Source organism: Lonchura striata, chromosome 14 (assembly GCF_046129695.1).
Source record: "Lonchura striata isolate bLonStr1 chromosome 14, bLonStr1.mat, whole genome shotgun sequence".
NCBI classification, from domain to species: Eukaryota; Metazoa; Chordata; class Aves; order Passeriformes; family Estrildidae; genus Lonchura; species Lonchura striata.
Genome location: NC_134616.1, coordinates 15,937,627 through 15,953,318, shown reverse-complemented (window position 1 = coordinate 15,953,318; position 15,692 = coordinate 15,937,627). Strand labels below are relative to the sequence as shown.

General features: G+C 49.0%; 1 long non-coding RNA gene across 1 annotated transcript; it reads right to left on the bottom strand.

Moving 5' to 3' along the window:
* Positions 1-4,527: 4,527 nt before the first annotated feature.
* On the bottom strand, positions 4,528-15,299 carry LOC110467891 (uncharacterized). The gene is made up of 2 exons (XR_002464936.2): positions 15,015-15,299; positions 4,528-6,385 (listed from the first exon to the last, which is right to left on the bottom strand). It is a non-coding gene; the product is annotated as an uncharacterized LOC110467891 (long non-coding RNA).
* Between the last annotated feature and the right edge of the window lie 393 nt (positions 15,300-15,692).

Here is a 15,692-nt window from a genome sequence, read left to right as displayed (position 1 = left end):
TTTTTTGTTTGTTTGTTTTTTTTTTTTTTTTGTGGGATTGCTGTGGGATTGCAGAGCAGCTGCTTCCATCCATAAGGAAAATAAATTATTCCGTTTGCCAGGGCAGGGAGGTGTAATTACTGCATTTCAGCTCAGGCTTTGCCTCATGGTAAATTGAAAGTGAGAGCCCCAGGTGGACAAAAAGCAAAGTTGACTATAAAAAGCAGTAGAATGAAAATGCAATATTTATAGAAGGGAAATAATGAGTTTGTAACTGAAATTAATCAGCAGGACTGGGGATGCCAATGGGATGAGAAATGATAATAAATGAATCATGGAATCTATATAGGATAGAGAGAAAAAAAGCAACAGATTAAAACTGGGATAAGAATTGCAAGAAAATACTTTGGAAATTGTTGTAATTTTTCAAGATGATGAAATCATCGTTGTTCAAAGATTGGATCTGGGGTTCAGTACACATCCAAAAAAATGGAATTATGCTGAGAATCATTGGGTTAGACAATGAAATCATCCTCAGTGTGGCCTCCAAAGCCTGGTGCTGCTTTGTGGTCAAGGCTGGCAGCAGGGGCTCAGCCCCTTGCTCCAGCCATGGCCTGACTCTCCTCAGCCTCCCATTTCCTGATTTCTCTGCATTCCCATCTCTGTGGAAATCTTGGAGGGCTATCCCTATCTATGAACCCACACTGTATTTTTGTGCCAAAGCAGAGAGAATTAAATCCCCCTGTTGCATTTTCTTCCCCCTTTTTGGGACAAGAGCCCTCACTGCTGAAGTGGGCTTAGTATTCCATGGGGTTGTTTCCCCTCCTCGAGCTCTGTGTTGTTTATCAGAGTCCTTGAGGGCTGTTTAGCCTCTTGTTTTCACTTCCCACAAACCAATGGAAAACCTGGTGGGAAATGCTGGGATATAAACAGAAGTGTTAGCAAAGTTCTGCCTTCTGCTGCCTAAAAATCTGCCCTGAGTGATTTCCCTGGGAGTGGATCCTGAGCAGGTCAAGCACCAAGTGGGAGCCCAGCCCAGCCCTGAGCTACTCAGTGCTGCTTGTCCTTGCAAACGGCTTTAATTGTCCATCAAAAACATTCCTCCAAAAGCATCCCCTTTTGAATTGTCCCTGCAGAGCACCTGGGTGATGAATAAACTCTGCTTGTTCCTTCCTGTTGCTCTGGAATCCTTAGAAATGTTTAAATCCCTTAAATCTCCTGCTTTCCAGTCTCTTCATGGATGCCCCACCTCTGTTCCTTACTTGTTTTGGTCTGCACACCGTGGTTCTCTGAGCCTTTGGAAGTCTGCAAACACTGGGAAAGGCACCCAGGATTTCAGGTGGAGCCTTGAAGGGCTGCCAGGTGTACAGGAGGTGATCAGGAACTGAATCCTATGAAAATGTCATTTTGTGGCACAGATTTCAGCCCTTGCAGACCCACAAAAAGTGACTTCCATGCACATGTTGATATTTCTGTTTTCAGAACACAGAAGCTTTCTAGAGCTACTGAAATTTCTTTGCAGCTGCTGTCAAGCCTTTCTGTAAATCCTGAACTCTTGAGTTATTTGGGTTATGTGTCTGACAGTATTTGTCTGTGCAGCAGCAGCCTGCTCACACACAGTGCCTGCACAGCTCTTGTTTGCATAAATGTTACAAACAGAACTCAGGTAACTCCTCTGGAAAATCAAAGTAGATTTTGCTGATGGCTGTTGGATGCATTTTCCTGCTGCTCACTACAGTTGTTTCATTCTTTTATCAGCAATGACTCTGAGAGCTGAGCGTTTTCTTTAGCAGCTCTTAGAGATATTCAATGGAATGAATGATCCGAGCCCCTAAATAATTTATTTTCTAATCCTGCACTTTTTGAGGCTGGAGATCCAAAACTCTGCCAGGGAGGGTGTGGGAAAGAAGGTGGATGATATGTCTTCCTTTTTCCCCTTCTAGGAGCTCCTCCCTCCAGCAGCAGATTTTTCTGTTGATCTGAAGAAACCTCAAAACTCTGGTCAAGGAATATTGACTCATCTGCTGCCTGGTTTGTGCTTGCTGGGGCATGAAAGGAGCAGGGTGGCTCAAGAGGGATTCCTTGGGAAAAGCAGCTGTGGCTGTGAAACAAATCAATCTGCCTCTTCAAAGTGCTCTGCAGCTTTGCCTTTGTGGCTCTCGTGCCACCCAGAGTTGGATGATTTAATCTTCTGGATGATTGCTGATGTGGTGGGGTTCATTGCTCTGTGCTAACAGAGAAGGTTTCTCCCATCTCAGCTGTTTCATGCTCTGTGTATGCTGATATCCACTTCTGGGGGGTTGGATTTTAGAACTGACCCTTTGGAGAAACTTATATTCCTCACATTTTCATTAAAATCAGCTTCCATGAGCTGCAGCACTGTGACTTTCCCTTCCACTTGCTCCAGCTTTATAAAAAACCACCCTGCACTCCTGGCTCCCTCATTCCTTGTCTCCTTCCCAGCCATCTCTTCAGCTCTGGGAGTTTGTATCTCTAGGAAAAACTTCCATCTCAGTCCCAGCAGGCTGCTAGCCCAGCTCTGAGTGGGAATGAAGTTTCAGTGTCATTAACTCCCTGGATATGAGCTGGCAACAAAGCTGAGCATCCACAAATTACCTCTTCTGGTGGAAGGTGGCCCTGCCCATGGCAAGGGTGGCACTGGATGAGCTTTAAGGTCTCTTCCAACCCAAACCATTCCACAATTCTGGGATATTTGAATTTGGATTTCCAGCTACTGAGGAAAACCTTTGTGGTCTCACTGGTCCAGTGTAGGATCACAGAAGAATTTGAGTTGGAACAGACCTTCCAAAGGCCACCTAACCCCCCCTGCCTTGGCAGGGACACCTGGCACTATTCCAGGGTGATCCAACCTGGCCTTGGGCACTTTCAGGGATCCAGGGGAAGCCACAGCTTCTCTGGGAATTCTATTCCAGGGCCTGCCCACCCTCAGTGTAAAATCCTTCTTGTACCTGGTCTAAACCAACCCTCCAGCAGGTAAAGCCATTCTCCCTTGTCCTGAGGACACAAGGCCTGCTGAGAGCTGTGCCCCATCCTTCCTGCAGGCCCCCTTCAGGTACAGGAATGTTTCCCTGGAGCCTTCCCTTCTCCAGCTGAACGCTCCCAGTGCTCAGGTTCTCCTCAGGGGAGAGGGGCTCCAGCCCTCAGAGCACCTTTGTGGCCTCCTTCCATTAATCCTGAGCCTTTTCTCTGAAGTCACAGAAAAATCTGAAATGCTCCAAGCCCCTCAGTGCCTCCTCAGAAATTCCCCTCATGGGGTTGGCTTGGGGTGTGGGGAGACTTGGGTATTTTTTTAGTTCTGTTTTTTACCACAGCCAGTTTGGTGAGGTTCCAAGAAAAGGAGCTGAACTGATTTCTTCCTGTTATGTGTAGTAGATATAATTCGTGCCATTTCTAATATGATATGTGTGATATTGAATATTTTTTGGAATATACACGTTTGTATTAGGACTCCCCCCACCCTCGCAGGCGAAACCTGGTGTATGTTGAAACCCGATTTACAATTAAAAAATGTGGCTTGGCCAGGAGATGGGGATGGGCCATGGCTGGAGAGATACAGGATGGACCCCAGGCACTGATCTCATGGAAATCCTCGGGCAGATCCATGGGAATACAGCGTTCCCATAAATTTCATCAAGAGATTCACCAACTCCTGACACTGAATTGTTCTTCAGCACCACAAAAGAAAATCTTATTAACCTATGGACTCTGAATGGAAGAAAAGACTGACTGCCGAAATCTTGGCCTCAGGCGGAATTTTCCCTATAAAAACCTTGTGCCAGGCTGGAGGTGTGTGGGCACAGAGGAAAACCTCTGCTGAGGTGACTCCTTGTTGCACACCCAGGGCCGACCCCGGGCTCGGCTCTGTCCTTTCCTTGCGGCTGGCTAGATAGAATTTGATTGCAAAATAAATATTTTAATTTTTTCTCATATTAATTTGGCTGGACAAATTTTCATTTATAACACTTCCTCTTGGGAACTTGACAGAAGTTTTCAGCTGGTGGCACCGAGGACGAGGTGTGGAGCTGCCCCTGCAGCCAGCTCTCAGCAAAGCCCTGAGCTGAGTGCAGTCCCCCCAAACCATCCACACATCCTCCAGCAAGAGCTGCAGTGCTGCTCTGCATCCCTCAAGCATTTTCCAATCTCCTCGCATTCCTCAAGCTGTGATTTTATTACCACTGGATGCGGATTTTCAGGGAGTGATTTTGGATTGTGCCTCTGAGGGACACCCCTGGGTGTGTGCAGCTCAGCCCTGCCTGCCCCGGGGCTGCTTTCCTGACTGCTCTGCCTTTAAATGGTGCCAAAACAGGTATTAATCCTATCAACACCATATTTGCACTGTTTTCATGCAACTATTTGTCCTTTTTTTTTCCTCCACAACTGATTTTGAAGATCTTTGGCAGCTCTGACAACACCAGGGTGTGGATGGGAGATGAGGGGGAGTGGATTCCTTCTGTCAGGGTCCCCCATCTTCCAGATTACCCAAATACTTGATCAGGGTACTTAAAAAAAACCCAAACATTTTCCAGCTTCTGGGCATGGATATTCACTGCTTATTTATTCATTTATTTATTCTGTAATAAAATAGTACTGCTTTCACAGACTAGGCTGTATGATCCATAAATACCCTTGTAAAATAAATTTGTAGCACGTAACAGAATCCTTTAGAATATTCTGTGAAAATTCTTTTTTCGTTGTTGTTGTTGATAGCACTTTCAGAACATTTACATCCTTCATCCTGACATTTTGAAATAGAACATTTTTTTTCCTACAGAGGTAAGTTTACAGCATCATCACAGTATTATAGCTTGTTTAAAAATACATACAGCAGTACTGGTAATTGCAAGCAAGCTGTAGACTTGAGCAGGGGGCTGGTGGCAACTTCACATAGTTTTTACTTTATAAAACAATGACATTTATTAATATTACATCCATCACTTGGTTAGAAAAGATGACTTAGATGTGCTACTCACAAGAAATCTGTCATTTCTCTGTGACATCACAGGCCAGGCTATGGAAATAGAAACACTCATTGGTATGGGTGGTTTAAAAAGGGTTTGATGCCTAATTTAAAAAAGGAGTTTATGCTGTCTCTTCCCTTAGGAATTTGAGTTCCACTGACACTGGATGTCCTTAATCCGCTCGTGGGAATGGCAGGAGCAGCTCTCAGCACAACCCTGGTGTGGAGGCAGCACTGAGATGTCACTGAAGTGTGGCTCAGGAGCAGCTGGGACCCGCTCACTGCAGCCCCTGCAGCCCTGCTTTGGACAGCTGAGCTGCTCTGGGACACCCCAAATCTGCCTCTTCACCTTCCAGCGGGGCTGGGAAAGAGTGAAAGCAGCAGGTTGAAATGTACTGGTTCAGTAACACACTGAAAATTGGGGGTAGGGTTGGAATGGAGCTAAAAACTCCCCCCATTCCAGCCCTGCCATGGCAGGGACACCTCCCAGTGTCCAGCCTGGCCTTGGGCACTGCCAGGGATCCAGGGGCAGCCCCAGCTGCTCTGGGAATCTGTGCCAGGGCCTGCCCACCCTCACTGGCACTGCCACAGTTTGCCCAGCGAGGATTAAAATGACAGAAGAGATTAAAAATACATAATTGCATTGGTTTTACTTTGCACAAATGAGACTAAATGTATAAATATATATATATATATATATGTATAATAAAGCGGTAGGAAATCTCCAAACTGCTAACAACTCTTAGAAATGAGATAAAACAAGGCTGTATCTGCTTGGAAATTTCAAATTTGCAGTTCTCTCATGATTTTCAGGTAATTCAAGAGTACTTCATGGTGGATCCTGGATTTCTCTTTTTATGAAACAAGTCCAGGTGTGCTTTGGCAAACGCTCTTTTCTTGGTCTCTCTGATACTCCTCTTGTGCTTTCTGCAGTCTTTTCCCTCTGAGTTTCCACTTGTGGAAGCAGTAGGTGATGAGGGATGTCATCACCAGGGAGAAGAGGATGACCAGCACGACGATGAGGGCGATGGTGGACGAGAGGGACCCCTCCAGCTGCTCGCTCTCCGTGTCCCTGGTGGAGTTCACATCAGCAAAGTTCTCATAATCTGCTGAGGCCAAAAGTGCAGCTCCAGGAGCCTCCCTCAGCTTGGGCCTCATTGGGACTGGGGAGGTGTTCTCAGGATTCCTGGAGAAGCAGATCTAGGGCTGCCCTGTCAGCATCCAGGAGCCAGCTCTGCCTCGGGTGCTGCAGGCATGGGCAGGCTCAGCAGTGGGTTTGGAGGCAGGGAGAGCAGGAACTGCAGCCTGTGGCACAAGTCTCCAGCACAGGGCAGCTTCTTCCCAGGAGCTGAGCTCAGCAATGTGCTGCCTTCTTCATCAAGGGGCAGGGAAGGCTCAGCCAGCTGCCACTTTGGGATTGCTTGTTTTCTGCAAGAGATAAGTGGAGAAAATACCATCAGTTTTCCAGTGGTGGCAGAGCTTGTCCTGGGGCTGAAAGCAAAATAAGTGCTGCAACAAGTGTGACTTTCTATCACAGCAATTGTTTCAGTGAGAGATTTTTTTCCTTTCCCAAAATGTGAGAATCCAGGGCTTCCCTCTGGCAGGTCTGGGACCCTAGCAGGGGTCAGGAACCCCCCTGGACAGAGCCCCCAGAGACACTGGCTGTGATCTCTGTCCATGGAAAAGAGTTTTCAATCTTACAGGATGAATTACCAGCTCTGAGTGTTTGATATAAGTAATAATTAAGTGTGCCATGGGTGCAAAAGTAAAATTTTAGGATTCTAGATGAGGGGTCCAAAGGGGACAAGATGGAGGAAATTGGGTGTGCCTTGTCCTTTTTCTCCTTCTTCATACCCTCCATGTCTCACTGTGGTGTTGGCATTTTTCTGTTGGTTCAGGCTGGGGACACACTGTCCAACGTAGGTGACAGATATTGGCACGTTATTGTAAATCCAGCCCAGGGAGTTTCTGGTATTTAATGTTTGTCACATCCCACTGAGGGCAGAGCCCCACACGCTGCCCTGCAGGACAGAGCTGGGCAGGGCAGCAGAACATGTGAGAGATAAACAGAATAAACAACCTGGAAACCAGCACAGACCAATTATGGCTTCTGCTTTGGCAGGGGGCTGACAGACAGAGACTTTCTACAATCTCAGAATCATCAATACCACGGATTCTGACACCAAAATATTCCCAGAAGAGAAGAAAATCAAAGGCCTGTTTTGTACCTTACCCACAGTAACAAAATCAGCTGCAAACTGATTTTGTGAGAACTCTGGGAATTCTCACATTAATGAAGGGGTTTAACTTCCCCGCTTCTGTATATCTGCTCTTGGACTGGGTTTGAATTTGGGGTTTTAATCCTCTGGAGTTTTAGTTATAGTGGGATTGAGGTTTCCTGACTGATGGCAAATCTGGGATCTGCAGAATGGTCCTGGGTGAAAAACCACTCCAGATTAGTGGAGAGGTGAGAGGTGAGCTCCCCTGCAGGCACTGAGCTGTAAACTGCAATTTGACCCCCCACCCTTCCACAGTTCTGATGGAATTTCAGACTTTTAAGTCATTTGCCTTTGATATGAGCTGTGTGTGACAAATCCTGAAAAATTCACTCATCTGAGCAGTTCTGAAACCTAAAGCTGCTCTGCCCTCCCCATTCCCTCCCTGATCCAAATCCCATTTTGGAGTTAAACCTGAGGAACAAGGCTGCTCTGCTCTGGATCCCTGCTTCCAATGGGGACAGGAGGATTTGCCTCGGGATATTTTCCTCTGAGGAGCTGTAAGCAGTTCAGGGCTATTTATTTCAAACAGCTTGCTCCAATCCCCCTCCACCCTCCTCCCAAATGCTTGGAGGCCAAATTTAGGTTTCAGAGATCTTGGAGCATCATTGTTTGCAGATGCTGTGTTTGATAGGATGCACTTCATCCTCTTAATAGAAATAAAGTTCATCCCACTCAGGCTCACAGAGAACTGAGGGTCTCTTTTCCTAATTACCAGCACCTTCTGATTAGTAATAAGCGCTGTTTATACAGCTCAGCATTCTGTTGGTGCTAAAAGACGTAAATAACATTTCCTGCCAGTTTGGAACAATATGTTCACGGAGTCAGAGAGGAATGGGGATTTTGAAGGAAGTTTAGAACTCGGGTTCTGCTGAGGGAGAGCTGATGGAAAGCTCATTTCACATAAGGGACCGAGTGCACTGTGGCCCGTCTGTGATGAATGCCTACAAGTGGCACTGCTGGCAGGCCATGCGTCAGGAGGGGTGACAACAGAATATTTCAGTGTTCAACATCTCTCCCAAGTAGCCTGAAGAAAGCAACAGCAATAAAAGCACTTGAGAAGCTGAGAAATGCCCCTGTGATTTATGGAGCAGCCAAGTGCCCACCTCCCCCTGGAAGTCCAGGAGGGGAAAGTCTCAGCAGGGGGAAATCTGGATTGTCACACTTGCCTCAAGCTGGATCTCACCTCATCCGTGCCCACAGCCCTCGGGTTCCTGGGGAGGAGAAAACAAAACCAGAAGTCCTGATGCAGCTGGCCCTGTGCTGCTCCAGAGGGGGCAGGGGGGCTGCTTGTGACTGCCCCAAACTAGGAAAACTCTTAAAATCCCAAATCTGCAACGCTCTGCTTGGGCTCCGGCTGCATTTTGGGGAAGGAAAGTGCTTTTCTGGGCAAATCCCTTCTGAACAGCCTCTGAGGGGTCACTGGTGGCTGTGGTGGGACTGCAGTGAGTGTGATCAAACCTGTGGTGACAGCAGTGTCAGCTCTGCTCCCATGGGTGACAGTAGTGTCACCCCTGCTCCTGTGGGTCACAGCAGTGCCACCCCTGCTGCCTGAGGGCCAGGAATGCTCCTTGCTGCTGCTCAGGGATGGACTTGGGGGAGCAGATTGGAGAGCAAAGGGTGGGAGACACCCCAAAAAGTGCCAAGGGAGAAGGTCCTTCCTTGGTGGCACCAGGGTGACGGAGCTGCTGCAGCTGGCAGGGACAGGCAGGGCAGCAGAGCTGCTCTGCCCCTCGCCAGGCTGCAGGGACACAGGGACAGGGTACAGGGCACAGGGACAGGGCACAGGGCACAGGACACAGGGCACAGGGCACAGGACACAGGACACAGGGCACAGGGACAGGGCACAGGGCACAGGACACAGGGAGGCTCAGCTCACATCCCAGCACTGGAATCTCACTGGCAGCACATCCTCAGCAGGCACTTCCCGTTAAAATCCCCCAAATCTCTTCCTCTTCCATGTCGCTGTCGAGGCAGGATGGGAATGAGAAGACTTAGATTATAAGGCTGCTGAGAGTAAAACTCCAATTTATTCAAAATACACTGCTCTTTTATACAGAGCTTTGTGAGGGCCAACTCCATTGGTTCTGAAGTGAAAACAACGCAATGCATTGGTGTACAGTGCTTGACGCACAGTGATAGAATTTAACTATAAACAATGTGAAAAACAAGAGACAGAGAATTATTTACATTCTTTCCCAGCTCTTTCCCAGGCTTTTTGCCCGGCTAGAAACTCTCAGTTTCTTTCTCTGACTGAATCTGAGTCCCACACTTCCAGGCTTTAGCTGAATCCCAGCAGCAGAGAATAAATAAAGCTGAGATTGTTTGCTTGGGTTTTGTGAGTCATAAGCCTTCAGTGGCTCTGGCCTGAGCCCTGCAAACATTGCACTCAGGAGCTCAGTGCCGGGCACATTTCATTCCCATGCAAGTATATTAGAAAGATTTAAGTATTGACAAAAAGAATGTGATTTTTTTTTAAATCTGGAAATTTGTTAGAATAAACATCTTGTGCAAGCACATTAGAATAGCTGGAAGTTGAATTAATTTTTAAAGCTTTTAATGAAATAATAATGTTTTACTCTGGGACTTATACAAGCTCAGACTCTTGGTGTAGCATGTCCTTGCCTTGGGATGGACTTTCCTACCCTGGCTCATGTTCCCTTGTGTTTTTTAGCAAGTGATAAAGTAAACTACAACTCAGTACAATGTGGGAAAGACAAAATCTGCTCCTTGATTTGTAATATTCTTAGGACAGGCATGGTCTTCCCTTTGTTCTCCAAGTTTGACCTTTGAGAACCTCAGCAAGAAATAGATTTTTGAGGGTTTTGTTTGTTTTTGAGAGTGGAAAGTAAGAGAGGGTTGGAAGTGATTTGTATGAGAGGAACAAAGGAAATGACAGTAAAAAACCCCAGTATCTCATGATGAATTCAGGTTATTGGCATCTGTCAAATACTGAATTACTGAAAAGAGATAAGAATGTTCATCAGCAGCTTTTTGATTTCCCTGGGAGTCCTCCCTTTTATTAGGGCAAACCTTGCCTCTGGTTGCCAGACGTGGTAATAATGATGTTATCAGTGTTACAGTCAAGACAGAAATGCCAATTTGCATTGTGTTCCTAAAAATAAATAAATAAAATAATCAAAATGCTGTGTGGAAGAGCAGATTTAAGTTTTATTGGATATGGTTTGGGGCTTTTATATAGTTGGAGAAGTCTGGTTTTTACTTCAGTCTGAGAGGCTGAGTTCAGTCAATGTCTGGAATGTTCAGGTTTCTTGGAAGGATGAAGGGCAGGAATCCCAGGTGAGCTGCTGCAGCTCCAAAGGGAAGCTGCTGGCACTTCCCTGACCCTGGGGATAACTCACACCTCCTGATGGCTGAGCAGGACATCAAACCAAGCAGTGAGGAAAAGGAGCAGCCCTGCTCTCAAAGGAACACAAAAGCAGCTTTTAAAGGAAAGGTGACTGCCCTGAAACTACAAACCCTCCTTAGGAGCTGAGAGAAAAAATCTCTTTGACAGCAGGAGAGCCTTGGATTCTGTCTTGTGTCTCATCTCCTCACCCTCCACTCACCACGCTCTTCCCACTGTTGAATTGCTCCCATAGTCATGTAACCCTAAATATATATTGATTTTTAACAAAGTTTCAGGCTTGCTTTTTTTCCCTTTTGCCTTCAGCTTTCTTGTAAATCTCCCCTGCTGCCTCTCAAATTGCCTCTTCCATTTTAATTGCATTAGGGAAGGATGCAGCTCCTCTCTCTCCATTTGCATCTTTTTGATGTGAAAACATTGGGATGAAAGGTGTCCCTCACGCTTAAACCTGGCGTGGAAAGGGTTCTTTCTCCTCCTCCCCCTGAGCTGGGGAGCAGAGGAGACATCAACTCCAGCACTTGTGCTCAGATAAAAGGGAGTGGGAGCAGTGGAAGAGGAAAAGGAGGAAGAAGGGATGGGAGAAGGCAGAAAATGCTTGGAAAAACACAGCAAGATGTTTTAGCCTTGCTGCATCTTCTATAAACTCATAGCAACAGAAGGCCAGGCTTTGAGAGTATTTAAAATAGGCCCATAAATTTATATGTATTTAATTATGGATGCTTAAAATTCTTTGGGAAATCTGCAGGTTCCAAGTCTCCAAAGTGCTGCTCAGTTTAATTCCTGGGGTTCTGTGTCCTTTGGGGTGTGTGCTGCCCCCATGCACTGTATTTGTAGTGTCACCAGGTTTGTGGGTGCTCAACACCACACATTTCCCTGCAAAGTCCTCACATTAAATCTCTTTCTTCTGTTTTGTTAACCTCCAAAGAGGAAACATGATCTGTATTCGATTTTTCCACGTGGTCACCCCAAGGAAGGACACTTGCATAAACCCCTTGTGCTTCCACCCAGTGCCAGAACTGGCACCTTAGGGAAAGGTTGGAGCAGGCTAATTAATCTTTTAATTAAATGTACAAAACTCCAGCCCTGCTTTTATCCCAGTCAACAAGAGATCTCTGCTCTTCATTGTTCTCCAGCATGTTCTGACCTTGTTGTTCCTGAAGAAGAGAAAAAGGCTGGGAGTTTTGGGATTGTTCATTCCAACCCTGGCCAGATCCACGAGCCAGGGGAGAGCTGTGTTCCTACAAAAGGATCAAAACCTGGGATCCTGATTCTGCCTGGGCTTGGAGAACTCAGTGTACAACAAAACCAGGTCATTTCAGGGCTGAACCTGATCCCATCTTCCCTCTTCTTGGAGGATCCCAAGCAGAACAATCCCATGGACATTTTTGGGATCCAGAGGGGCTGCTGTGGGCAGGGGCTGTGCTCAGCAGGGCCATAAATGCAAGGTGCAGCTTTCCTGGGTGTTTGTTTGACAGAGAACCCACGAGAGGCTAATTCTGGTTTTCATTTTAGTCGAGTAATCCTTGAAGAGTAGATTAATTAAAGCCACAGGTGCATCTGGCTTTAGGCTCTCTTTGAAGCTGATTTTCACCCCACTGATTTTCTTGGTGACCTCTGATAGTTTAATGTGTTAATTTAGCCTAAGTGTGATTTGATAAGCAGCAGCAGCTTTGAGGGTGTGATCACAGCCTCCTCGTCACTGCCTGGCTTGGCAAATCTCAGCTTTGCTCTGTGCAAAGTCCAAATCCCTGTGGAATGGTTCCTGTTCCCAGGAGCAAACTGCACCTCAGCCATGGACACACTGAACACTTGATGGATTCCCCCCCTAAAGCAGCCACTGCAAGGCACCTGGACAGATATTGTAACCTTCTTGTCCAGGAAATGTGAGGAAAGTTTATTTTCCTGGGCATTGGAATGCTCAGATGCCATTTTTAGGGTGGCTTTAAATCATGAAATGCTCCCCAGAGGTGTGAGGACTGAGCTGGCAAAAACATGTGAGGAGGAGACATTGGGGTTTATTATTTTCACAGGAATATTATTATTATTATTACTATTATTATTATTATTATTATTATTATTATTATTATTATTATCTAGAAAAGGGTCTGGTTTTTTTCCCTTTTAAGCTTGGAGAACAGTGCTGTATCCAGGGGTTCTCTGAGCATGTTCTTTCTTTCCAGGTGTTCCCTTCCAAAGAGACTTCACTGCCTTTTAAAAGCTCTGTGGAGGTTGTTTTTCTCCAAGCAGCACCACGATTCCTGCTTTTGGAAGGTGGATTTTCCTGCTCAGCCATTCCTGCCACAGGAGCTTCCATCACCAGCCCAAGAGTGCATCCTGCAAAATGGGGATTCTTTGTCCCTTTGAAATGAAATTTTGTGCTTCACTCACTGCTGATTCGGTTCAGACTCATTTTTTATGCTGCTCTTCCCCTCCAAAGTCAGGGGCACTTCCATCCTGTGATTGCAGAGGCAGCCTGGGAATTTCCCCTTGGTCCATAATTTCAGATGTTATTCTGTGCAAACACAAGCCCTGCAGTGAGCAGTCCCCAAACCTGCATTGAGCTTAAATTGCTCAGTGGTGGTTTTTTTCCCCATTTGCTGTTTTCAGGCTCTGTTTGCCCCAAACTTACAGGATTTTGGAGCCAGGACAAGCAGTTCAGGCAGAGGTGGATGATTAATTGCTGAGTTAGAAGGGAGGTGGAAACTGAAAGCTGTTTAGAGCTGAACTCAAATGAAAACCCCAAACCTAAGAACCTTCATAAAACACAACCCTAAGCCAATCAATGGCCCTTTTGTTCAATTCTCATTTTGTGTGCAGGTGAAGGAGGGATTTAATTCCAGCCTAATTGTGAAGGGATGAACAAATCAGATCTGGTTTTGTGTCCCCCTCCCTATTTAATCTCTCCTTTCCCATTTTCTCCTGCCCTACCAGGAGCAGGGGAATCTATTACAGCTGGGACACTGCAGCCTTTCTCTTGGATCTCAAATCGGACTGAAACTCCTGCAGGGATAGATTTCTTGTTAAAAATATTGCAAAAGACCAAGAGATTTGCTTGGTTTGAACATTCCAGTTTTCATCCATCTCCTTTCAAAAGAAAACGCTCCTGCTCTTGATGGACAGGCCCAGTCTAGGACAGCAATAAATTCACTGCTCAGGGAATTTCACCTTTAAATTGTGCAGGAAAAGAAGAAGTTAAAGGGTGGGAGGGAGCAGGGGCTGGGAGGGGGAGTGATGAGTGTCAGTTTAGAGGCAGCTACTTTGTCTGTACATTTCTGGAATAAAACCACATTTCTTTTCCCACTGCGCAGACTGGGAATAGTTTCTGTGGGATCTGGGAGCCGCAGGGGAGCAGGAGCATCCTTCCCTGCTCTCCCCAGCTGCAGCCCGGGGAGCTGAGCTGCTGGGCACGAACTGGTCCCAGCGCCGAGGCTGAAGGAGGCACGGAGGGAATAAAGACCGGGAGCGTTCCGTGCTCCAGCACCGCCCTTCCTTTGAGCTCCCAACCCCATTCCAGACGGGAACAGCCGTGTGGGTTTGGGACATGGCCACGGCAGCACTGCCGGGGCTGGGAGGGCTCGGGCACCCCCAGGGGCTCAGCTCGGGGTGCGGGAGGGAGGGATGGGGGGGCTCAGGGATCCCTGAGCAGGGATGGAGAGCAGGGCCAGGTGTGCCCAGGGGTGCCTGCTACTCTGGGAACCGGGGTGCCGCTCTCGGGGAAGCTCTGGCACCCACGCCGGAGGGGCACACCGGGCACACCTGGGCCGGAGCGGGAGCCCCGTGGGGACCGCGAGTGGCCTCGGGTCGGGCCGGGGGCAGCGGGGCGGGCAGGGCAGCCCTGGAGCCTGCCAGGGACCGTGCCAGTGATACACGGTGCTGCCGTGCCGTGCCAGCTGCGCACCCGTGCCGTGCCGTGCCAGCCTGCGCACCGCTCCCACGCTGCCTGGCGCGGTGCCGTGCCAGCCTCAGAGCCCAGGCATCACCGTGCCGTGCCAGCCGGAGCGCTGGTGCCGTGCCAGCCTCGCACGCAGGTATCTCAGCGCCGTGCCCAGTGCCGCGCCGTGCCGTGCCATTCAGCCTGCACACCGGTCCCGCGCTGCCCGGTGCTGTGCTGTCCCGTGCCAGCCTCCCACACGGGATCTCGGTGCCGTGCCAGCCGTGCCAGCCGTGCCCCCGCGGGGCCGGGATGCAGCGGAGCATCCCCGGGCTCTGCCGCAGGCGCTGCCCGCGCCGCCGCTCCCGGAGCCGGCTCCGGAGGCGCATCCCTCGGGCAGGGCACTGCCCCGGGCACCGCGGGCAGGGCACGGCGCTGGGGCTGGGGCCGGTCCGGGATCGCCCCGCTGCCCCTTCCCTCCCTCCGTCCCTCCCTGCCGCGCCCGCGGCTCCGCACAAAGGAGCCCCGCAGCCGCTCACTCACCTGCGCCGGCCGCGTCCTGCGGCTCCGGGGCTGCGTGCGGCCGGCAGCCCGGGCAGGGCGAGCCCGGCAGGGACCCGAGCCCGGCAGGGACCCGAGCCCGGCAGGGACCCGAGCCCGGCAGGGACCCCGAGCCCGGCAGGGACCCGAGCCCGGCAGGGACCCCGAGCCCGGCAGGGACCCCGAGCCCGGCAGGGACCCGAGCCGGCGCCGCTGGCCCGCGGTGCCGCAGCTGCAGCGAGGGTGGGAGCGCTCCGCACCCCCTCGGCAGCACCATCTGAGCCCAGCCGAATTTGTCAACTTTATTTAGGGGGAAGAACGCATCACATGGGAGCCTCTCCGAGCTGGGAGGAGCGTGCGGTGCGGAATCAGGTCACCGACAGAAAGCCGAGCCAGCCGCGGCCACCGGCAGAGAGAGCCTGAGACAAAGGCAGGGCAGCTGACGGGAATTCCGCCGCTCTCTCCCCTTCTCTGGCCATTAAACCCGGTAATTTCGCGCTCCTTTCGTCAGGTGAGGTTTCCTAATCAAGTACGAAACAGAGTGCAATGTGCAAGAAACCTTTTCAGCTTCCGAGCGCTTTTGAGCACATTCATCCTGCCCAGCATTCCCACAGCCTTTCCTCTGCCCGTTTCTGCCTCTGTCCTGCTGTGCTGCATCGATCCAGCCCCAGAGAAATGGAT